General features: G+C 37.6%; 1 long non-coding RNA gene across 1 annotated transcript in view; it reads right to left on the bottom strand.

Moving 5' to 3' along the window:
* LOC123283249 (uncharacterized) overlaps nt 1–23,543 on the bottom strand; it is a 30,544-nt gene extending 7,001 nt beyond the window's left edge. Inside the window, exon 1 of the long non-coding RNA XR_011502653.1 lies at nt 23,387–23,543. This is a non-coding gene — a long non-coding RNA (uncharacterized lncRNA). The remainder of the gene's footprint in view (nt 1–23,386) is intronic.
* Between the last annotated feature and the right edge of the window lie 2,688 nt (nt 23,544–26,231).

Genomic DNA, 26,231 nt, shown 5'->3' with positions numbered 1-26,231 from the left:
TTATCCTTTTTTTATGGTTCCCCACACAAATTCAACCTAGGTAATTTAGTTCTTAATGAAATGAACGTGAATTAATTCTGATCATAAATTTTAATGAGACAACACTTCAGATGCCCTCAGACATTCCAAATGCAAAACTCATCTTTTTCTGTGGTGAAACTGGAAATTTTTTTCTTAGGAAACCTTGACAGTTTCACCTCTGCTATTTTGACATAATAAAACAATTTGCATATCAGTGAGGTCAGAGGGGACAGACTTGGAATCTCAAGCTCCCCACATCCTTCTTTCCATTCTACCATTGCATATTCCTCGTTCCCTTTTGTTCACAAGTTTTATAATTTCCCAGAATTACAGGGTGTACAGCGTGACATCAAGCCTGATCTTGCCATTACGCCTGATTGTTCAAAATTACACTAGTCCCAGAATGTTGACGGAATTCCTTTCAATATTTTCTCTGTTGGCTTATTAAGTGGCAGCGTCATACTTAAAGAATGATCATTTCTGGGGCCACTCTTTCAATTCTTTGATGCCTGACATCACATAAAAAATGGTCCCCCCAATCTTCTCTATCCCCAGTATATTTGACACGTCAGAAATAATTATAAGTGGCTTAATAAATACAGGAGACATTTCTGTTTAGTATTCCGGAATGGATGAGCACAAGATGGCTTTGTTATCAGCTTTATTCCAGTTGGGAATTTGCATTCAGCAGCAGCAACCTCTCATGAAAAAGCAGAAGCCTGCCCAAATGTTTTAGATTTCTGTTTCTGTGAATCCAGCCTACCTCCCAGGCACTGCCTGTTCCTCACAGATAATTATTAATGGTGAAGGCCCTTCTTCCTCAGGCATCCCTCACCTTCTTATACCACTTTTCATAGGAGCATGTTCAAGGCAGTCACTTTTCCATGTCACTTATTAATATCAGGGCAGCTTGTTTAAAAACAGGTTTCTGATTAGAATGAAAAGAAAAAAAAGCAAGAGGTGATGATAAAACCTTGCATTCAGAGCTCTCCTATTTCACACTTTCTCCTTAGAATGGGCACAGCTTATTCTTTTCATCAAAGGCAGAAAACCTGTTTTGTATCCAAAGCAAATGGAGAATGCCCACACCTATATTTCCTTTCAAAGCTTGCTATGCTCATTTATGGTAAAAAGCTATTACAAAGGGTCCCATTCTATCACAGTCTTGGTCATATTGTAGGATAAATAAAGTGGTCTCTCTACAAAATGATGCATTCAACGCACCTCTCCAGGTGGATGGAGCGTGATCTAATATTGGGGACATTATTCCTTTTCACTGATAATCAGGATTACAACAAATTTTCTGAGTCTCTGATGTGTTGGTTTTTCTTAGCTCCTCTGATGAGCCTTAGAAAGAAACTTCACCAGATGGGTTTACAAGTGGAGAGGGCCATGGTCGGCTGAAAGCTCCTGACACAAATTCTGGGAGATGAGTTTCTGAGGTGGCTGTGGCTTGATGGAAAAAGTTCTTGACTTGGTCCGATGGAATGGGGTTTCTTCTCTACTACTTATTAACCATGTGGCTTTGTACAAACCACTTATGCTCCCTGGGGCTTATTTTATAAAATACTGGTAACAATACCTTTTGAGCGCTTATATAATAAATTGAACAATGTTTATGACAATGAAAGTATTGGTTCATAATAAAGCATCGTACAAATTCTTGGCATTATTTTTCTCAAAAAATGACCTATGGCTAATGATCAAATAGGTCAAGACTGTGGACCTTAAACAGACATCTGGGGGAAAATCCATATAAAATATAATCATGTTTATTCAACACTAGGAATAAGGCTTCTTCTAAAAATATATTACCATGACTAAAATTTAATCTTATGTATATATCATATGTACTGGTGACCAATTTTCAAGGAAGGATAATGCAGTAAAATACTTGAAACTACGTACAGGGTAGACATAAATTAACACTTCTTAATAATTCAGGAGGCATTTCATTGTCTTACTACACCTAAGGGTCATAATTACGATTATCAGTGGCTAATTTACTAGAGAAATGGATGGAATCCACATGACTCTATGATATAACTGAGAATAAATTTTAGGAATTAGTCCACGCTGTCCATTTTTAATAGTCTCATGTCTCTATTTCAAAAAAGTAACATCACCTCCTTAATTCTGAATTATCTGACCTGAGCTTTTTAGTGATTTGTATTCTCTTTTACAGGATGTTAACCACAGCAGAAATGTCCACATTATAACATATCACCAAGCACGTTGCCCAAACATAATGACTTTCGGATCTTGTTCAGGGCTGGGAGTTCTACTTCAACTCTAATGCACCAAGTTTGGAAACAGCAGTAGGAAATAACTGCAGAGGTGGAAAATAAGGAGAAAATAATAAGCTGTATCCTGACTAATTGATGGGACTGACAAAAAAGAAATAAATGAAAACTTGAGGAAGACTTTGTAAGTTATATGGCACTAGACAAAAATAAAGTGTTGTTATAATTATTACTATTAATAGTCTTAGTTTACAATGGATAAGTTATATACAGCTTGAAAGAGAAGAGTACTTTTTCAAATGATGGTACATCTATTCCTCCATCTTCCAATTCTTGCTTTCTCAGCTGATCTCTCAGCCAACATGAGTGACATGTACAGTCTATTGTTGTTTTCTTCTGTTTATGCCATAGTTTGACACAGTTGGAATAGATGGGAAGATCTTGCAGAGAATAGAGGCTGCAAGTGAATTTGGAAATTTTTAAAGCAGTTGTCTCTGAAGAGTAAGGTATAAAGGTTTCTGCACATAGAAGGTTAAAGATGCTCTTTGTTACTATGGCTAAAAGCATGTAGCAATTATTGTAGGATGGTAGAATATTCTGAAAGCTCTGCATCTGCACACTGTATCTGTTAGGATGCCACTGTCACATAAGGCAAGATACATGTCATAATGATCTCCACTCTGAGCTTGGCTGCCTGAATTGTCTCCTTGAAATAAAGAATTCTGCATATGTGCATGTGTATGCATGTGCGGTCTTGAGCCCTTATGGTTGTATAATTATAAACACACACAGTTATACAAAAATATGTCGCTGTAAGAACCAAGGACACATTTGGCAGCATGCTGTAAAACTCTACGAGGCTATCAACAATCATCTGTGAACCAATTAAAAGTAAAACTAGATTAATAAAAGTAGATGTTCATTTCCACACAATGGGAAGGACTGTTTTCATATCCTTAATTAACTAGTATAAGCATCTTTGAAATACTGTCATAAGCACAGCACAGGGCTTAAAAGGAGGAGGGGAGAAAAGTATAGAGTGGTTATATAATGGCCAGTACTTTCATAAATAGAATGAGGGATATTTACATCAATTACCATGCAATGATTACTGTATACATATACCGTATATACATACTGAGAAAGCAACTTGTAGAACACTAAGCATAATTTGGTCCCAGTTAGCTTTCACACACACAGACAAGTATACATATAGAAAAAGTGTAAAAAGACAAAGATCCATCTGTTAATAGATGTTCTATCTGGGAAGGGAAGTGGAATTGGGGAGGGAGGGACAGGAGGAAGAGAGGGAGTTCCTTTTCACTCTTTAAATTTCAGTATGATTACCATTATTTTTATAATTAATTTTTAAAGAAACAGGAAATATAAGTTATGTCTCCTGTAGTCAGGGGACGTTGAACGCAATCCAGCTCTTTTGTGATTGAGCCTACTGCTATCTCTGTTGGTCACAGAGTTCTGTAGAATAGGTATTTTTAATTAATGTAAATAGCACCTTTTCTGGCATATGGCCACTTTCCCATCACAAGTACTTCCAAAGCGTCACCCAGGACATGATACCCACAATAACCTCAAATGTAAGAAAGCTGAAAATTCTAGTAAATCTATCATGCTCCTCAGCCCACATTCATAGCTAAAAGGGTTTTCCTTCTTGTTTTTAATGGGATAGATCTAAAGCCCTAGAGAAAACATTGTACCCTACTTATCAAAACCTGTCCATACATATTCACCATATAAACCCCCACAAGCAGCCATTTCAGAACCTGGGCTCAGGAGGAAAAGCACACTGCTTTCTCCACTGTCAGCGGCACTGTTATTTATCCCATTATCAGTGCAGCTAAGCTGGGATCCTTTGAAGTAACAGAAGACAAAGAACTAAGAGTCTTAAAAACTGGGTCTGATATTTTGTCAACAATATGATCAACCTGACATATCAGTTGGCATACAGGGCCCTAATCATTCATTCATCTGTTTGAAAAGACACCTTTACCATGAACCAGGCACTTTGGTCCTGGTGAGAGCATGAGATGAATTATCCTGTACTCACTCCCTGCAAGAAACTTACAATTGTACAAACAATAACTTCGAGTATAGAAAAATCTTAAAAATTATTGTTTTTCTAACCCCAGAAAAATTTATGTTTGTCTTTGATATAACCTAAAATTTTACTCATTATAAAAGTAAGCATTAATCTTTACATCCATGACTTTAAAAATCAAAATAAAAGAGTTCCTAACGGAAGTAATGAGTTAAATGGGGAGCTGGCAAACTATGACCAGTGAGCCAAATCCAGCCTGCTGCCTGTTTGTGTAAAGTTTCACTGGAACACTGTCACGCTTGTCTGCTTGTGTATTACCTGTGGCTGCTTTTGTGCCACAAGAGAAGATGTGAGTAGACACAATAGAAAATATATTAACTGAAATTGAATGGTGTACTTAAAAAACGAAATGTACCTATTTGTCCATTTTCCATTTTGGTGTGTTAATTTGGGAATCTATTTTTGTAGGATATCCTAAAAGTGATTTCTCAAGGAATGTGTGTTTATTCACTCTCTAACACTAGGAAGAACAAAAAGAAATAGTGAATAAATAGTATTGTAAAACATAGGTCAGCCAGCCCTGGTGGTCTAGCAGTTAAAAATTCGGTGGAGAGTGCCTCGGCCCAGGTTCATTTCCCAGTCAGGGAACCACACCACTGGTCTGTAGGTTCTCACCCTATAGTGGCTGCATGTTGCTGTGATGCTGAAAGCTATGCCACTGATATTTCAAATACCAGAAGGGTCACCCATGGTGGACAGGTTTCAGTGGTGCTTCCAGAATAAGACAGATTAGGAAGAAAGACCTGGCCACCCACTTCTGAAAAAAATTGGCCATGAAAACCCTATGAATAGCAGGAGAGCATTGGCTGACCGGAAGTGAGAGGATGGTGCAAAAAGACTGGACAGGGTTCCACTTTGCTGTACACAGGGGCACTGGGAGTCAGAATCCATCCGAGAGCACCAAGAACAAAACAGAAACATAGGTAGAGGGAATATATATGAGAAAGGGAGGGACTTTGCAAGGAGTGTTTTTAAATCTGAACTTTGTCACCTCACTCACACGTATCTGGGCCAAGTGCTGAAGTTCTGGTGCGTGAGGTGGGGGTAGGAAGAAAGGCTTGAGTTGAACGATCAGGATAATAATGGAGCTTATTTAACCAGTCTTTGGAAATGTTTATAATGTTGTGAGAGCTGCCCCAATTCCTGAATGTTCCTACTCTATCCTGAAAAGAATCTGCCCCCCCCCCCTCAAAAATTGCTTAAGCTAAATTTTTGCAAAACATTTGCATGGATGGAGCTACTCAGCTTACTGCCAAAGATGTTCCAGTTTAATTATGCCTGGCAAGTTGGCTGGGCTTGTTTGGCATTTCATTAACAAAAAATAAACTTCACTCTTCTTCCTGAGAAAATAGCATTTGTAGTATTTTGGGGGACAGCAAAGCTCAGTGTGCTACTTCTTGGTATGAAAAATTTATATCTGAAATGTGGATAAATAAAGCTTTAAAATCCTTTTTCTGCCATGGTAATTGACCATGACCACCCTGGAAAATTCATGTTTTAGGCATGTGATTGAATAAAGGTCACATAAAATATACCTTTACATGTTTAAAAAAATCACAGAGAAGCAATGTCATAAAATAGTAAGAGGACCGATCTGGAAATCCAGAAAATAGATTCTTATGACAGTTCTTAACTAATTGTGGTGTTCTGTACAAGCCAACAACTTAGTCTTTTTTGAATTTCAGCTTCTTTGGGGGATAAAATATAGGTAAAGTATGGATGTTGAGGGAGAAGGTAAAATAAAGATACTTGTATATTTGTGACTCAGTTATCATTTAGAAGGAACGAAAGGTAAAATTAAATTAAAGGCAAAACATATATATAAAGATATCTCTCTATATATATACATACATATCTAAGGATAGATCTCACTATATATATACATATATATAGATATATAAGGATATCTCTCTCTATATATACATATATCTTTAAAGGAACAGCCTCCTAATTCAATTGACAGCATCAGAACTGACAGAGATCTTTCCAGTTCTGTACCAAATTCTTATCCAAAGATGTCTGAATTTCGATGAAGGAAATAAGTTGCAAACAGCTGTCTGTGGACTGTATAGCTCACAGAAATACAAATTAGAAAATTATATAGTTAATGCAATGACTGGAATATGCACAGGGTATTGATAAGAATAGTTGGGATGGAGGGTGACAAGACACATAAAGGAAAGGTTCTCGGAGGAGGTGACACACTTGTGTTGACTAAAGGAAGACTACAAGTGGGCCAGGGAAGAGGAGTGAGAAGTGTATTAAAGGCAAAGGAGACAGTAAAAGCAAAGTAATAATATGGTTTATGGGTAGAATTCCCAGCTGTTGATAAGAATAAAGGGAGACAGGAAACAGAGTATTTAGGGCTAGAAACTAAGTTGGGACTCTTGTGGACTTTATCCAGCATGAAAGGGTTTTCAGTTTGCAAGTAGCAGGTTTACTTTAGACTGCATGTATGGTGGATTGATGGTGACAAGGCTGTTGGAAGAAAAGACATTTAAATGGTGCAGATACCCAAGCAAGAGATAAATCATAGCAAGTGGCAGCAGTTCTGAACTATAACAGTGGTAGTAATGACGGGCATTATAGACAGTTTCAAGAAGTTTTTAGGATGGAAGATTAGCAAGTCCTGACCAAAATGACCGTTGGGTTTCTAGTTGGGGTGAATGAGTGGACAGTGGTTCCACAAAATGATAGAGAGAACACAGATGGAGAACCAGGTTAAGGGGAACAATGAGGACATTGGTTCACACACGTTGGGCTGGAGGGTGCCTGATGGACACAGCAGGCAGCTGGATATTCGAGCCTGAATCGCAGGAAGGGAACTTGAGCTACAACAAAATGTATGAGTAATTGTAAATCATGAGAGTGGATGAGAGTATGGAAGGAGAGTGTGCAGGGTGAGAAGAGCTGGGCTGAGGATGAACCCCAGGGAGGAGGAAGAAGAGAAGAACATGAAAGAGACAGAGAAGGAACAATTTGAGGATGATGGGATAGAAATAGTGCTGTGGAAGGCAGGGGGAGCAGAGAACTTTAAGAAGGAGTGAGTGATCAACGGGAGCAAATGTGCAGAGAGATCCAGAAAACACCCAAGAAATCCATTGGATTTAGCAATTCAAGAACCACTAGTTCAGTTGTGAAGTGAACGTAGGCACCAGATGCTGAGAATTGTAAAGTGGAGACAAGGAAACGCACAAAGTACGTATAGATCAAATTTGCAAGAGGTCTGAATGTGATGGGGAGAAAAGAGATCAGAATGACGATAGACAAAGACCAGAACAAGGGAGGGGACTTTTAGGACAGGACAAACACAGGGATACACCTGAACAGATGACCATCTGTGTCTGAGTGCTAGCGCAGACCACAGCAACTGAGCTGTGGCTGTCAATGGCTGTTCCACTCCCCTTTTCTTCCCTCTTCCATTTGTCCTTTCTGTTTTCCTACCACATTCACATTTGAGAAACTTTCTGGGCAATTTGCCCTGGTCCTAGGATGGCAGGTGCTTTGGTAAGCAAACATGGAATAAGATAGAGTCAAATTCATAATTTTCTTATTATATCTCCTGAGGAAATCAGAGAAAAGGTGACTTTTTTCTTAAATAATTACTATATTTTAAAAATCTCTTCTTTAACTCTTATTTAAGCTGTGTCAGTCATTACCACAGTGCTCGTATTTTATTTTACGTTAACGCTTTTATGATAGAGTGCAGGCACATTATGAGACATCAAACATGAGATCTGACTTATTGGTGGATAGCAATTATATGTGTAGTTAGTTTTCTACAGATTAGAATCTCCTACACTGGGAAGGGATAGCACAGCCTAGTTAAAAGAACCTTATCTCAATGTAAGTAGATTTGAGATTTTCCTGGCTCTGTTACTACCTAGCCTATGACCTTAAACAAGTCCCTTCACCAAGTTCAACCTTCATTATAACTGTGAAGTGAGGTGCTTCCGCTTTAGTTTCCTCTTCCAGAATTTCCAGCCAAGAGAAAACCATGACCAAAACTCCTCTTATATTTTCTAAGATTTAGGAAATTAAATCAAAATATATTTTGTGTATAGTGAAGCAAATATTGAGCCCTTCCAAGGTCATAAAATTATGTCATATATCTTGGGAGAGAAATACCTACTGGTGATAATTAGAAAGATAGTTAGACACACAGTCTTTTTGTTTTTAAATGAAAAGCTCATCTGAATCACACAATATTTTTCTTCCCTTTCAAAGTCCAATACCAAGTGTTTGATGACAAATCAAAGCCAGATTGTTCCAGCCATAGTACACATGCCAGTGTCTCCAAAAGGAAAGTCAGAATGACAATTTCTGGAGACAAATGTTTCATTTCTGCTTCTGCTCTATTCACTAGAAGAACATAACCACAGTCGAGATTCAATCTGAAGTTCAGTAATACAAAGTCTGTGCCTTTGGTTACCACACAGACAGCAGTTTCTCTCTGTACCGTCTCCCTAGACAACACCGAATGAAATGACCTCACAGAACTCTGGGATGTGGGGGCTCAGAAATTAAAAAGTACTTTTAGCTTTATACAACCTTAACTATCATATACTTTGTGATCCTGGAGATAAAAATGGAATAAATCAAAGTGCAAAGAAATAACCTTATTCTCTTTCTTCTTCATTCCAAGGACAGAAGAAAGAACATGGAAAAAAGTATGCTTGGTCCTCTTTCCAGGACTTGCTGCATACCCTCACTCAGTCTTGCTTTATCTGTAATTTCTCCACCAAAGAAGTAAAACTTTCAAACAGTTTTTAGCTCTTTTCTAGCCTTTACGGTTTCTGAACTCTTCTGTGGCATTGGATTTTGTTGATGTTGTTGTTACTTTACTTATTTCCATCACAACTATTAAATTTACCTTACTTGGTTTTACGTCTCATCCACGGTCTCAGTCCAGGACCTGGCAATTGCTCGACTCTTTTATCTGGTCCTCTGATTTCTGAAAATTAAGACTCTTTATCTGCCTTTATATGGCTTTCAGACTTCATAAATAAGCCTATTGTCAACACATGACAGGACTGGTAGGGTTTTTTCCCTGCTTGGCCATGGACCCCATCACTTCCACTTCCTCCTTAGGTTCCACGTTGACATTTTAAATCTTAGACTCTCCTAGCTTCAGTCCATGGGAGCACCTTACCCTGCTCTATTTGCTTTGTCTCTTGATACTTTCCAGTCTGCCATATTCTCCTCTGGCAAGCCATCTCAATGCCCATGTCATCAAATCATTCCTCTTTCATCCTATGCCTTCTCCCAAAGGGTGCCCTGTTTGTGATGATGTCTTCAACTCCTCCAATCTTCTCCCTTCCTTTGCTCAGCAATGCCTGGCTCTAGCTTTCTGTAAGAAGTTTACCTTTGCTGACAAAATCTGGGAAGCAAACACACCTTCGTCATAATTTCTCAAGAACACACCATTCTTTACGCCATCCCTTTTCTTAATACCTAAAATTACCCTATGATTTGCATGTTTCATGCCTTTGTGAACTTAGTAGTATTTTCTACTAAATACAATAGGAGTATACAATATACGTTGTATCTCCTTTACTAGACTTTAAGCTCCCCAAGTGCAGGAATTATATAGCCATAAGTCAACCTTTTTGAGTACTGTCCAGTCATTATTTTTAAAATGATTTTAAAAGAGACAATAAAATAGAAAGTATTATGCAAGTTTACCTGTTCTTCCATGAAGACATAAACGAACAAGTCGTCTTGGTAACCACATAGCTTGGCTCTATCAGCTCCCTAGCAGGCCTTAAAAGCACTAAGCCTGTTTCTTACCTTGTTCCCTGTCCTGTGGAGCTAATCCAACCATAGACTTGCCTTTGAAGTCAACTGGAACATCACGCATGGGTGAGCTCCAGAGAGCACACAAAAGTAAGAAAAGAAAACTGCCGTTTTATTCTTAACCAAAGGGACTGTGCTATTTCCATGTTTCTATATGCACTTGGGCATCCCACAGCCTTCAAGAGGCAGCAGATGAAGTAGGAGAAGACGCTGAAGTTAGCAGTGTCTTGCATCAGGGAATGGGCAGCAGACGAAGCCACAATAGAATGAAAGTTTTAAATTCCTGGTAAATAATTCTCGTTTTTTTTTCTTTATCGAGAGTCATACAAATCACAAACATAAAATTCTTCAAGACTATGAAACTCCTCCCTGAGAATGTCAAGCTCTTCTGGAAATGGCATCCACTCTTCATCTAAGGCATAACAATTGCCTTGTAGACTAGCATTCAATTCCAAGCAACAGCCATTTATACAGAATATTTACTGAAAAGGAGTTGTACTCATCAACATGAGAGCACCATCAGCATCTCCAAGAAGAAAAGCATAAAGCAGCTCTCACAGCATATAGCTCTCCATGGCCACTTACAAAGTACACTCTCAAACAGCACAGTCTGGAACGCAGCAACATGGGGAAACATAAATTACACCTTTAATACTGCTTCTCATAGTCAAGGGCTTAAAACTAAATGACATTTTGGAAACTAACTGCATTTATTATGTACATACCTTTCGACCGTGCAAGTCCTTTCCTAAAAAACAAATTCTATGGAAATAAAAGAAGCAACAAGAGGCCCCACTACTTAACAACTACGTGTGCTTTAGGTGGGTCTGCTTTACCTCTCCAAGCTTCAGTGTGGTAATTTGTAAACTGTGGATTATAATAGTACTTGCCTCATAGCCCGTGTGGGTATCGTGGCTGGCATGTGGAAAATGGTCAGGAAATGTTAGTAAGTAGTGATTATAATCCTTGTTTTGCAGAGGAAGAAACTGTGTTTCAAAGATGCTAAACAATTGGTCCAAAGTGGTAGCCGGTCTGAGATTTGAATTTCATTTGCTTTGATTCCAATGACTAGACCCTTCCTTTCTCAAAGGCTGCTGCTTAACGTACAGCCTCAAAATGGACAGGAAAAGGAGACATTAGCTGAGCAGATTCTCCACATGCCATCCCAATGATCATTCGAGAATGTCTGTTTTTCAATAACCCTTTCTTCAAAGTGTATGCTCAAATATTAGAATATTAGGCTTTCAAAAACCATTCAAATCACAGAGCACTAAAATAAAATACAAATATGACCGAAATCATGACTAGTCAATATAGCCTAAAAAATGAACAGGAACCTGAAAAGCTGACACGCACTGATTACTGACAAGACGTGGATTCACCACAGGTGCAAGAAAAAGTCTCTGCGCTCCTGGACATTGACATAGCACTATAATTTCGATTTCATATTTAAATATTTCAAGATGAGGCAGAAGAAGTTATATTTGCCATCAGAAACACCATGAATTAAAATACTTTGGCTCCTTCATTGGAGGAAAGACCTGGATGACAATGAGCAAGTTATGCCAAAGTTAAATTGTTATGAACAAGCATACTGGAAATGCACCAAAGAGGTGTGCCATTCCCTGAAAGAACGAACAAGGTGGGGATGCCCACACTAAAACACATTTACTTTTAGAGGTATGGTGCTAAAATTAAATTTTAAGAAGACGAAGGACATCATGATCTAGCAAGTGAAAGTAAAACTGAAATAGGTGACTCTGCAATTCAACAAAAAATTGATGTCTTTTTTCCTAAATGTTTTCTTTTATCTCTTCTGATTCGCAAATTTAACCATTTACCATATTCCCTACGTAGAATACTTTAGCCTTCTCAAGTTTTTTTGATTTGTTTAATTTTTCTTCAAATAACGTGAACCTAAATGTGCAGTTTTAGAAGTAAGCTAGATAGAATGTTTCTAAGTCCCTAATCTTCACGTTCCAAATCACCCACTAGGGGGTAGGGAGAAATCCCACTGAAGAATTTCTCAACCATACCTTTCACATGCATGGAGTTCAAAGGTGTCTCCTGCAAATGGCTATCAAAATGAAATGCATCTCAGAGCAGACAGCAGTGAGAAGAGTTCCTTATTTGAGGGCACCAGAGGCATTCCCAAGTCAGAGCGAGAAAGTGTGCAGTGTCTCTGCTCTCATTATCTGTTTAGACAGGTGGATGGCGAATCCTGCTTCCCAAAGACACTGAGAATCAAGAGCTGCTACATTTTAGAGAGGATGCTGCTATCTATTCTCTCACTGGGGATCATTAAGGATCCTTCTGCCTGATTTTCCCCATAACGTGTCTAGTATAAGTCCATTCACATAATAGGATATGGAGGAGAATTGGCCCTATGCTACACCTTCCCCTGGCCCCTTAATAATAGGACATCTGTCGTCTCCTGTTCAGTGGATGCCATATACTGCCCATAGGAGATGTCTGCTAGGAATGGGGTGTGCATTTTCCTATCCAATTCTTCCCTTCCCTGAGGGCAGAAGGCAGAAATAGCCAAGGCTTCTCTCTATGGCTACAAAATACAAACTCCCCAAGACAAAAGAAGAGAATAATTAAGTTATTATTGGGCTTTTCAGCACACAGTTCTCAACATAACTAAAGGCAAAAACTTCAAGGCTTTTTAAGTAAAGTTTTAAAATTTTTTGGCTTTGGAAAATGATAATCAACATACATACAAAGTTGTTGTTTTTCCTTAAAATTCTGAAATTTTATACTCAGAGATAGAAACTAAGAATTGAGCTAGTCCCGAAGCTCTTTGCTCAGTGTTAGGTTTTGTTTGGAATAGTGTTTTTATTTCTGTGGATGAATGGTGTAACATTTCTGCCAGAGAGCGAAGCTATGGGCAGGGCTTTACACACCCAGGCTGTTGTTAAAGACAGCTTTGAAAAGTGGTCCACTGCATAGAAGCGTTAGCCTGTGTTCTCAAGATAATGAGAAAGTTGAAGTATTTGAAAAAACATTTCAATTTACATGTGTCCAAATTTTGGAAGAATATTGTGATGTATAATTAAGGCAATTGAAACTCCACCCCCCACATACATATTTTATCATAAATAGTCAGTAAAGTAAGGTATTTGTAAGCTTTGGACTGCTGAATTAATTACTAACCATGCGACACTTCATTTTTTTAAAGTCCTCATGAAATGAAAATCTTTTTGCTGATGAAATCAACTGGAAATTAGATAATCCATTTTCAAGAACTAGCCTTTATTCTGAATGTTCTCATCATTGCTCCCACAACAAGTAATCTGAAACAATGTTCTGAGCCAAACAGCTATATTTGATTGTTAATACTGCTTTCTACCTGTGAGAAAATAGCTTCGTCCTTCCCAGTACTGAAGTATGATTGCTAAGAGTAATTTTATTATATTATCCAATTAGTTCTTTAGAGTTCTTTTTCTCTCTCCAATTATATTATAGTTGATGAGGGAAAGATCATATTTTTCTCCTTTTATAAAATCCTCCACAGTGCCTTTAGCAACACTGGTCAGACAAGATAATGAAGGAAAAAGAGCCAATTGAATAATTGAGTAAATAAATAATTTGAAATCTTCTCAAATTTATGACAATAATCATGATTATTGAGTAAAAGAGATACCATTTTAGTTAGTTATCCGGTACCAACTTTTACCCAACTTGAAACAGAAAAAATAAAATGTCCCCAGTGATGTAGAAATTCTGAACTCTTTAACATATTTTGTTTTGGGGAAGGGAGTGCAGGGAGGGTAAAAAAGGTAAAAGAGCACATATGTGTGGTGATGGATGGAAACTAGACTTTTGGTGGTGAACATGACGCAGTCTTACAGAAGGCGAAATATAGTAATGTACACCTGAAATTTACACAATGTTATAAACCAATGTGACCTCAATAAAATAATTTTATAAATAAAATATTTTGTTCTGTGGTAAGGAACCAGAAATTCTTTGCCACATGTACTGACATTTCTTATTGTATTTACCCAACCAAAAAAAATATATAAAATAAAATAATACCACCAAAGAGAGAACTGCCTGGAGGAGGTTAAAATGGTCATAAATATTAGAAATCCAGTGAGTAACTGGGTGAATTGAAGTGGATTGCATTGCATTGCATTGCATTGAATTAGAAGGACCAAAGTAAAATAAAGACTAAACTCTGGATTCCAATCTTTCTAGCACTTTGAAAACACCAGGCTTTAAAAATAGATCTCAATCTTTAAGATGATATGCTGCCTGTTTATACGGATAATTCTATTCTCATACCATTTTCCTACTTGTCAAAACTAGTTCCCTGGACTGAATATACGCACAACAGCTGATGGGAGGCAAGGTACGTTTCATGTTTCCATTACGTAAGTACACACCTCCTAGGTGATTTCCTCGTCATACGAAAGTTATATCATTCTCGTTATTTTTCAAAAAATTTAAATTAAAAGCTGCTAACATGAAACTATTTTTGTAAATGTCACCAAATGGAATTTCTTCTAAAGATCAACAGCATCATCATACTACGTGTCTAAAAATGGAATGGTATTATTTGTGCGTCATTTACAGCCTTTTACATATTAAGTCCACAGCCAACCAACAAAACAGAGGACCCAAGGAACTTTTTGAAAAATATTTTTTGACCAAAATGAGTTATTAACTTAGCATATTTTAAAATATCTTCTTTTTGTTTGTACGCTCTAATTGGTATACCATGTCACCAAATTTGCATTATATGAATTTGAGAGGGAGCCAAAGCTTTTATCTTTGCGGTAACAAAACAATGAGTTAACGCAGAGACAATAAAATCTTCAACTGATTCAACTGATTGGGATTGCGTGGAGAAAACTGGCTGATTAAATATTTCCCTTTCCAACTGCATGTGGTGTGTTCTTATGGCAAATCACAGGGGCTAAATATTGTTCTGCATTGTGCACCCAGGTGGCAGCGAGATATCAACAATTACACACTGTAGCTAAGTGCCAAGGTTCATGCCTGAAATTAATGTCAAAATGAAAGGACCATAGAAAGTTAGGGTTAAAGGGGAGACAAGCTCATCCTCCACATTTTACTGACATCAACACAGCATGCAATAAGCATTTGGAGCACAGCTTCATTTTTGGAACTCTCATGGACTATTCAACTGCTACTATTCCAATACAGACTGCAGAAATATTCCTTGATTCTTAAAAGCAGCATATAGTTCAAAGCCTCATGGCCAAAGTTTCATCCTTACTTATCTCAACCAGCAGGTAGGGATTTCCAAAGAATGGGGGTGCATCAGCAGAGCACTCCCATATAAATTGGAGGCTACGCTGAGGTTATCATGTTCTCTGGTTCAAGGTGCCACCTTTCTAGCTTGCTTCACCCAGGAAAATTAGTACATGTTACATATATATTCTGTATTAGTAATATCTCCTTGAGGTAAGCCCTACATTCATATTTATGAATACAGGCCATGGCTCCTCCAGTCAGTAAAAGAGCTCCATAGGAGAAGTCAGACATAGTAGTTGCTTGGAGAAATATCCACCTGAATTTTCCTATGAAGCAAAATTTCTCCCTTAAGCATTTGATTTGAGAACTCATACAAATAGAGACATATATATTTCTCTTGAGATTTCAAGGCTACACTTTTGAATACAATTGAGTAAAAATATAAACAAAGTTAATCACAAGGCTGCTTATTGATAGAGGAGATTCGTACTAGGATTTTGAATGTTGAATTTGGCTTTTATTTTAAAGAAATCCAACGTGAAGGATGAACTAATAAAACTGTATGATGGTTAAAGGGATGGCTCTTTTTGGAGGAAGGGTGATCAGCCACTTCTATGATACCGAAAAATGTTCCAGGGGATAGAGAAATAAATCACATACAGCATAAAACAAGAAAATCAGCTTAGAGTCAGCTGCATCGTTAGGCCTGCAAAGTGATGGAAAACATATACAAACATAACACAATTGCATTTTTACTTAAAAATACCAGAAAGTTCATTCTATATCTAACGTATTAATGTTGATAAGACTGACAATTTATTCCCGGAAGAAGCGAAAATATATTTGAAAGTAAAGATTATTGTGTATATCTATCCATTCCTTAATAGGATCTCTGACCCTAATTAAATATTTAAAGAACTTTGAAGGCCCTGGGCTATACATTTAGGAATATTATTTTCTCTTTCCCTGCTAGCTTCCCTCCTGTTGTCAGTCTCTCCCTCCTTCAGGCCTCTCTTCCCCTCTTCCCAGCCTTTAATGTATTCCCTGCATACTCTATGCCAGGCACTGTGCTAGGCAGGGGGCGGGGGTCTCCCTTCCAAGCCTTCTGTTCCTACCTTTTTTACTTCCTTCTCTTATTTACTGGTGCTTCCCTGAACTCTTTGCCCACATGTCAGTTGGGCACATCTGCAAACATGGAAGCAGCCAGAACACAGGAAATATGTAAAATGCTACCTAGCCTCAAATCACTTAGCTGTTGCAAATGTGATGCGTCAGATGATCAATGCAGATAAAGGAATTTTAGGGTTTCGTTTCTAAGACAGGCTCTGTGGGAGCTGTTGACTTAGACCCAGGCACTGAAGGATGGGAGACATTGAGAAAACACTGGCAAAGTGTTTCAGGTGTAGGAATGACCAGAGAAAACACAAAGCAAATTTCAGGGAGGCAATGAGCAGATCAGCCTTCCAGTGTAGAAAATTCCTATTTAGACAAAGGCAATAATGCAGTTGGAAAGAAAAACTGAAGCCAAGTGGTGAGAAGTCCAAAGAAGTTGTGAGATTTTAAAATGTTCTCCTATTGGCTCTGGGGAATCCGTAGATGCAGAGGGGAATAATGTGATGCAAATATCAAGGTGGTTGTGAATAATGCACATCAAGGTGGTTGCGAACTCCTATTCTAAGGGCAGAGGCTTGCCTATAATATCCACTGATTTATTCTAAACATCTTGAGCAGGCCTAGGACTTCATAGAGGCTCAGTAATATTTGCTGAATGACTAGAAGAATGAATAGAGTCTGAAAGACCTGGGTTTTAAGTCAACTTAGCTGCTCCCTAGCTCTGTGACCTTGAGCGAGTTATTGAACCTCTCAAAGCCTCAGTTTCCTCATATAAGGAGGGATAATAACGCTGCCTTTCTCATAGTGTGATTGAAAGGATTAAGTTAGAAAACAAAGGTAACGGGCTTAGCACATTGACTGGCATATAGAAAATAAATGTTAGCCATTAATCATTAGAATTAGAGGTCCTTTAAAATAGTATAAAAAGCATTGGAAAGAGGCATGAAAAGAGTAAAACAGACTCAGTGTCTGCTGCATTGTAGGTCTGAATAGTGAGGAAAAAGGGCTGCATTTAGACATTTCTAAATGCATATCAATAGGATAACTTCTTAAAATGCATTCTGTTTTACCAATATATTCTTTAAATTGGTATAGATGCCTAGAACATATTTTAATCCACTTAAAGAAGAGACAAAAGAAATACAGATTCCAAAATGATACAGATTGTGATGTGATTAGCTCATGATGTACAAATAATTGGCGAGTCTCCTATGATCTGCAAAATCCGGCAAATAACGAATATTGAATCAATGGTGAATATTAAGTTAAAAACCACAACAATAGTGTCTATTTTCCAAATCCACATAGGAGGGCATTTTTATAATAATTTATTTGATTTCCATGTTTCAAATTTCTAGCAAATCATATTCTTCTTCAAATGTTTCTGGAAAATCCAATATTTTCAAAGACAACTGCAGCACACTATGTTAAAACCCTTGTGATTATGGTAGTTGACTATACGTCCTGTGTTCCTGGTCACATTGTGCTACCTGGTCTTTCTTTCCATAGGCAAACTCTTAGCTTTATGGTATGTTTTAGTTTTTGCATTTGGACTGTGAACTCAATTGTCAGGACAAGACAGGAAATTCAAAGATTTATTAATTACAAGTACATTGTGCTTATATAATGCCAAGCAACATTAAGAATATAAATTACAGCTTAGAGATATTATTAAGGATGTAAAAAGATTCTGTTCACTATGTGGTGTAAGAGCATAAAGTCTAGCAACTTTAGAAGGACTTGGGGTCATTACGAGTCTATATAGGCCGTCTCTTGATGAAGAAATTATAAATACCATTAAACAAACTGCAATTTTCACATTTTAAAACTGAATGAGTTTTTAAATGCTTCGATTAATTATTAGTGAGTGCTAGAGTGTATAATTAAGCTTTTTAATGTAACTTTTATTTTCTTAAGTCATTCTGGTATTCTGTAAACATAAGCATCCGACTCATGGTAATGCAAATTAAAATCTGTTGGATCATGGAGGTGATTAAATACAAAACACTTTAATAGATAAAACTTTACCGTGTGTCCTTGACAACATGCCAGAATAGTAACTTGGGGTGAAATCTTCACTAGCTATCTAACAGGGTCCCTCCCCTGCCAGTTCTTTCGCCATAATAAACTTTCTAGATGATGCTCAATGCAAATCTGAGGCTTGCCACTTGGCAGACTATTTTTGTGGAAAATAAACTACGATAGCTAAAGGAAAGATTTTATTGAATTATGCAAGTAACTTGCTTCTACTAGAAAAATCCTATATCCTAATTTCAACCCCTTGAACAACATCCCAAGGCCAGCTCAAATCTTTCAGCACTTTATACACAATTTCTAATGAAATATGTTTTGGGTTTTTTTCCCTCCAAACTCAGACAAATAGGTCAGACAAATAGCTTCAAAGTTAATACAACTTTCTAAGTGACAGATAAGAATAATGGCACACCAAAAAGACAAAAACCGAAATTATAGGAGACAGAGAGAAACTAGGAGTAACCAACTACTCTGAAACAATGGCATTTGGGAAAGAATATTAATTATGAAAAGAAAGCAAATTTGGGGAAATTTAATAAACATACCAGTAGAGGAGAATAATCAGATACTAGAGCTTAATTTTACTTTTATAAAAAACTGCACTGACGGCATGTTAATTCAGCAATAATACCATATTTTAACTTTAAGTATTCACTACAATCAAATTAAATTGCATAAAATTTTTTTCTAATTAGCATTTAGAGCAACGCAGTTTGGAAGCTAATGGCTTTGTGTAACATGCACAGAAAAATTGATTTAAGGGTTTCATTTTGACTTACATGAATATTGATCTAATATGTCACAACTCCAGTTCCCAAAAGATTTGATTCTTTAAAAGCTATGTGATTAACTTTACTTGTGCCTACATCTCCTGAAAGAATTGAGGTGCAAAGATGTTTCTGGTAACATTAGGTACAATCTTTCTAAGTTTATACCTATTCAATAAAGACAGATATAATGACTGCATATTTGCACACATATTTTTTATTTCTTACTTTATTTTTAAATTTTAAAAATTACATGACATCTGGAAGGAAAGTCAAGTCAATTTTGTGATAACGCATAGTATTTATTCCTCCCGTCCAAGTTAGCTTTCCCCTGACTTGCAAGCCTCTTTGTTTTTCCTCTTTAAACCACAAACTATCATATATAATATTTCTTCCTTTAAGATACACCTAATTCTCATAAGGAAATATCAAATTAAAATAGGAGAATTCTGGAAATACTCATATTTTATCTCAAGAGTTCAATGCAGTTACTTCAGCTGAGATAAACGCATGAGGACTTTTCTGAAATAACTTTTACATAAGGATAAAATGATTTCTATCTAAGAAACAATTACCAGCCAACACTATTATCACCAGAAATTTGTAAGCTAGAATGAGCAATAAAAACATTTTATTTGGAATGAGATATTAGAGAATAGCTATTAAAATATTTTACTCAATTTCTATTACACCTTAAAATGAAAGTCATCAAAATGTCATTACAGGCCTTTTCCCCAGATTCTTCAGAGACTGAATTTAATCATTTCAGGAAATTGAGGGCTATCTAACATTCGCTTAAATCTTTTGAAATAACAGCAAAGCAAAACACTGTGAAATTTATAAGACGTTTTATATTAAAATATGTTCACATCCATACATAGATACATACCACATATCAGGAATATTTGTCCTCAGATACCTAGAATTAAATATTTCTTGTGAAATTAACCACTCATATAAAGTATCACCTTGAAGCAGATCTGAAGTAAGAAACCCAAGTTAAGGAGCCACAATTGAGCTTTGCGAAACCCCAGGCTTAATAAAGCGGTTAAGTAGCAGTTTAAAAAAATACCTACAAAAATCAATTCTTTGGAAATTACTTCCAGCCACAATTATTACCTGTACAACAGACCACAGAACTTTTAACTGCTGCTCAGCTAAAGAGCTAAACATTAGTTGAATAAGCACAATTACACTAATAAAGGCATCCTTATGTGTTCTTTCAGAAAACTAGTACTCTGAAGAATTTTCAAGCCGGAAGAGACCTTCAACATCACCTAATCCTGGTTCTTGTTTACCAGTTCCAGGGATAAAATCTACATAAAATAGATAAAGATCACTTTTATTGGTCCCCAAAATGACCACTTTCTCTAAAATATAAAAATCTGCTTATTTTCAAGACTGGAAGTAAACAGACAAAATACCTGATTGTATTTTGTTAATAAAAGCTAGGCAATCTTCAGCAAATGACTAACAATAAAATTCCCTAAGATAGTCTCTTCTTTAAACCTTTTATGTTAAAAAGAACAGTTTAAATTTCAAATAGTTTCATTTAGAAAGCAGTTTTCTGATGCTACCGGCAAGAAGCACATGAAATAGTTTGGAAAATTGCACTTTAAAAAATCTTTAATTTTTACCTTTCATTTTGAGGAGGATGCCACTTCTGACGGAAACCGTTTTTCCTGAAGATACTCAGTGCTGGCCGATTTGGAATAAAAACCATTAGCATATTACTATCGAACGGAAAAAAATACACTACAAAGCCACAATCTCTCTCGGAAGGAAGCTGATGGTGCTTATAAGCAATAAATGCCTTTCCTGATACCTATTTTGTCATCATCATCTTATTTGCAGAGTGGATGCTCCCTGCAGCATCAATTAGGCAGTTTTTAAGGGAACGGGGAGACGCATGCGGGCTCCTCTGCTAAGCACAGCTGTATACTCCACGGCCTCTTAAGTACCACGGCTCCTTTCTAACAAGGTTCTAGAAGGCAAGGATGTCCGGGGCCCATTAAGTAGCACACAAGCAGAACCTTCCTGGGAGTCACCAATATTAGATACAACTTTCGCTCAAAGAACCAGCACCAGACTGAAGGCAACAGAGCTGCAGAACGTCTGCCTGTTTCTGCCTCAGCACTTGGCAGTCGCGAATCGGAGGCCAAGCCCATCAGGGAAACTACTCCTGACTTCTCAGCGCCCCAGCAGCATCCAGGCATCCAAAGGGGGCCTGTTTTCTAGGCAGACCCAACTAAGAAAAAGTAAGGAAATGGAAGGTTTACCCTCTCTTCCACAATCCACCTAAAGCCGCATCATCCAAATCACAAATGAAATGCTAATGCACAAGAAAATGAATGCCAATTTCCTCCACTTTGCTCCAAGTTTCAGAGGCCCCTCCACAATAAAAGATAGCTGTTTGTGGAGGCTGCCTTGTTCCATACCATTAACTCAGAACAAAACATATTTTTAGTGGGACAGCGGTGTTTACTTGTAAGAACTGATGAATTGTTCGGCACCATTTATCACATGCAGACAAAGACATTCAGCCACAATTTTGGACATAAATCAAGGTACACGTTCCTCAATAAAAAAAAAAAAAAAAAAAAAAAGACTGCTTAAGTCCCCAAAACCACAGAGATTGAGGTCAGACTGGCCATAGCAACCAAGAACAGGACTTGGGTCTCCGGAAGGACCTAGCAACCGATAAATGAGTTCAGATCTCTTTTCATCTCCACTGGTGTGAAAGCCAAAATTAAAAAGATTAGATCACCCTGCACCCATTACAAAAGGCGCCACAATGAAAAAGTCATTTCCAGCCTTTGAATCACATCAAATAAATAACATTCATCCCTCCTATAATGAACAACTTTCAAAGTAAATTGAATCCCCATAGTACGGCTTTCCCTGGCTGCACAGTATTTACATAACAATATATCACAGGAAGCTCAGAATGGGTCTTGTAAATGGGAAGCTCAGGATAAAAAGCATCTTTAGCCCCGATTACTGTATACTCAAGCTGCTTTTCAATCTCCCTCATTTAAACAATGTGCTGTACCAGGAACATAAACAATGTTTTTAAATTGTGGGAAATGAAAGTTTTTGGTACATTTTTAAGTGTCTGGACTCACCCCTTTTGTGGGGTGCTGAGAATGTAGGAATCGCTTAACCCCCTGAATCCATGCCCTGGCTTCATTTTTGTGACAAAGAATTCTCATCTATGTGTTCACTTGCTTCTTTGTTCATGCCAGAAATTTTTCACCCTAAATGTCTCCTGAATTTTTATATATTACTTAAGATGAAAGCACTTTTGCAGATTTTTTTAGCATGTGGCTCATTCATTATTTGTCATTTCCTCGAAAGTATACGGTATTCTCCATTACCATAACAATAATGTCTATTAAGTTTTAGCAATATCTCCACAGAAAATATTAATCTTCTACAGTCTAATTTTGACAACATTTCTCTAGGTCACCAAAAAAAATTTTTTAAGGACTAATATCCCAAAATACTTAGGCTTCCATAAACTATTGCACAATTCATATATTTCAAATGGAGTATGTTCAAGATAAGAAAGTTAAATCTATGTTAAAAATATGCCAGCATAATCTTATCTTTTTGTGGCAGCTCACGTAGACATTACTATTTGAACTCCACAGGGAATCTCATTAATTTTTAAAACTCTCTGACCTCAGTACAGTTGAGTGTAAAAATAATTACAAATTAAGAATGAAAGAGCATCGCTTAAATTCTACATGGCCATATGCTCTACTTTGCACAAAACATTGCTAACTATCATCAAACAGAATTTTTCCCCGATACGAATTTAAACAGCATGATAAATGTCACCAGACAGACATAAAAAGCAGCTCACCCTTCCACCCAGCCCGCTCACACCTCGCCTCCGACGATCCTAATAACACAAAGCCCTGAGAACACAGGTTTGCAGGCGAGTGACAGCACAGATGATCCCCTCACAAAAATATTTCCCTCTCGAGACTCGCTTTATGTCTCAATGTCTCTCTCAGCCACAAAGATGTAAAAATACAAGAATCGGGGCATAAATATTTTCTTACCTAAAACTTGTCAGAAGGACGGTCCTTGGGTCCTTGTCATTGTTGTCACCTCCGGTGCCCCCTCTCGCCATCGTGGAAATTGGTTCCACTATGTTTATTGCTCTGTGCCTCAGTTACAGCTGTGGCACTCATCTGCCTGCATAGAACCTACGAGAGGAAATGAGAGTGAGAGAGTAAGAGAGAGGGAGGGAGTGGATGTGTGTTTGCTTGTGTGTGTGTGTGTGTGTGTGTGTGTGAGTGAGAGAGAGAGAGAGAGAGAGAGAGAGAGAAAGAGAAAGAGAGAGAGAGGGAGAAAGGGAGAGACTGCTGACTTGAAACTAAGAACCTAAAACCTCCGGCCAAGACAAGCCTGAATAAAAATGATCAAAGCTCTGTCCTTCATCAAGAGAGTAGACAGATATTTTTTTTTCTCCTCCACTGAAAAGTGGAACTGTCATTGGGGAGTCTCACCAGGAAAGCGCAGACAGAGGCAGACCTTCTCCAGAGTGTCAGTGCTGCCCAGCAGTCCGTGCAGAATACAGGTACCTATTGTTCCAGAGACAGATATGTAGCCAGCCAGTCAGACTCTGACAGATCTCAGCAAACCAGTGAGCCTGCCTTCATTTTAACTCCTTATTTACTAGTGCTTTTTGGTCAAATGCAAAGGTCTTCTCAACACCCACGAGAAATAAATGGAGATGATTCAGATGAGCTCACGGCAGGAACTAATCCTGTATCTTTTACAAAGAAGGACTTTTCACCACTATTCTTGAAATGATGAATTTGATGCAAATATCTTATTTTTCTGGGAAGAAATGAAGCATTAGATTACATGAGGAAGACTTAGCGAGTAAAAGAAAACCTTGACATCCAAGATGAACAGCGCAGCCAATTTTAAAATGAAGACAGAAATTGGGGTTATTCAAACCACCCTGAATGTAAATATATATATATTCCAGAACTTGAATGGGGTTACCTAAGCTAACGGGGTCTCAACCTTTTGCATAGGGGTGTGGCACGTTGAACACATTCCGCACAAAACGCTACTCAGGTAGACCTCTGTGTTCCTAGGGGCTGGCGTCTTTTTGGTCTCTCTCTTTCCAGACCCCACTGCTTTCTCAAGCACCCCCCAAACATCTCTCTTTCCCAAAGCCTCACCAGTGTTTAAATTATGCCTAAGGCAGTAAAACAAAATTAAGGAAGCTCAGAGAAAAATAACTTGTTCTGTGTTCTCTCTGATGGATCCAGAGATCCAGAAGGCACTCTTGATTCTTTAAATTCCTGGACCTTTCTAGGTTACGATGGGTTTCTAACTTTCACCTTTGTGTATTAATTGAACAATTTTTTTTCGAGGGAGTGAAAGAAGGCAAAATGTCTTCCATTTGATGGTTCAGCACTATTAGAAGGCAGAGAATAGAAAAACAAAAGAAAAAGAAAAAGTAGTTTCTTAGTGAGTTAAAATAAAAGATGGACTTATACTCCCTCAAAAGACTCGGTAGACAAGCACTTTGGACTTCTTTCTACAATGAACCCAATTTCATTAATTGTTGCCATTTACCCACGAAACGCTGTGCATATTCTGATATGGTAGGTGTGTTGCAGAGTCCATAAAATAGTTATGAAATCCCTACATGAAATCCAAACTCAAGAATCACTTTACAAAGCCGGAGGGTAAATAACGCAATAGGGGAAGGCTGAACCACACCCGGCTGTTAACGATAACAAGAGAAGCAGAAGACATCTATGCTATGCCCAACAGCTTCTTCGAAACGTCTACGGTTTGCCTGATTTATTTTTTTTAAAACCTAATAAGAGACTGTATCATGACATTTCGAAACTCCATTAAAAAAAGAGAAAAAAGACCTAGAAAATTCAGTTCTCTTCTTTCATACTCTCTCTTGTCCTCAATCCCAGCATTTTGAAACCAGTTCAAGTCATGCTAATTTAACGAGAACTCTGTCCAATTAATATAAGCTTTAGAAACACTTTTAGAAGTTAAAATTGCTTGACTTGATGACTTCTGCAAGTGGATGCTGTGTTTTGTACTCAAGGAGGGTTTTTCTTATGCTCAGAAGGGAGAGGATGTCAAAAGACTTTACCTAAACAGGGAGAAAAATATACAAGGTTTCTTACTAAGCTCATCTTCACCTATGAGCCGGCAACAAAACACGAAAATCTTGTAGCCTGTTTTTCCTAAGTGGGATAAAATGATTTTCCTTAAAACCCATTTTAAAGAACATGCATATCTTTGTAAGCTTAAAAGATTGCATAATTTTTCATGACTATCTTAATAGCAAAAGAGCAGAAGCCCAGTCAATGAAAGACAGTAGGATAGATTACAGGTATACAGACAGAACAGAGGTGGATGACAGTGGAGGTGACAGCTCCCATTCGAGGCTCCCATGACTGCCTCTAATGTAGTTGAAAAGGGGCGTCTAAGCTCTCACTCCTGAGCATGTGATAAGACTTAGGTGTAAGTACATTTAATTAGAGCATTACCAGGCCCCATCCAGATGTCATTATCTTTCGCGGTGTTTTTTTTTTCTTTTGATCTTTCTGTCCAACTTCTGTTGTCTTCAGAAAATCAAGCTTGGTGTGCCAAGCAGATTTTAAATATTCAGCTCTTAACATGTTTGAATACAGACAGTTCTCACAGTCGGGGTCCTTTATTTTCTGGAGGTTTGTGCAGAGGGTTATCAACACTAATGAGTGTCATGTGCACATGTAAATAAAAAACAGAGGACACACTCCTGCAAAGTGTGTGCGTCCATGTGTATGTATAAATGGGTATAGAGCTGTGCAAGGTACACTTTTTTTGTTGTTTCATGAGTAGGGGAAAATATCGTTTTTTTCTCAATAAAGTTTT

The sequence above is a fragment of the Equus asinus genome, chromosome 4, assembly GCF_041296235.1.
Source record: "Equus asinus isolate D_3611 breed Donkey chromosome 4, EquAss-T2T_v2, whole genome shotgun sequence".
NCBI classification, from domain to species: Eukaryota; Metazoa; Chordata; class Mammalia; order Perissodactyla; family Equidae; genus Equus; species Equus asinus.
The sequence above is the reverse complement of the archived record's forward strand: the minus strand, read 5'-3'. Positions and strand labels throughout refer to the sequence as shown.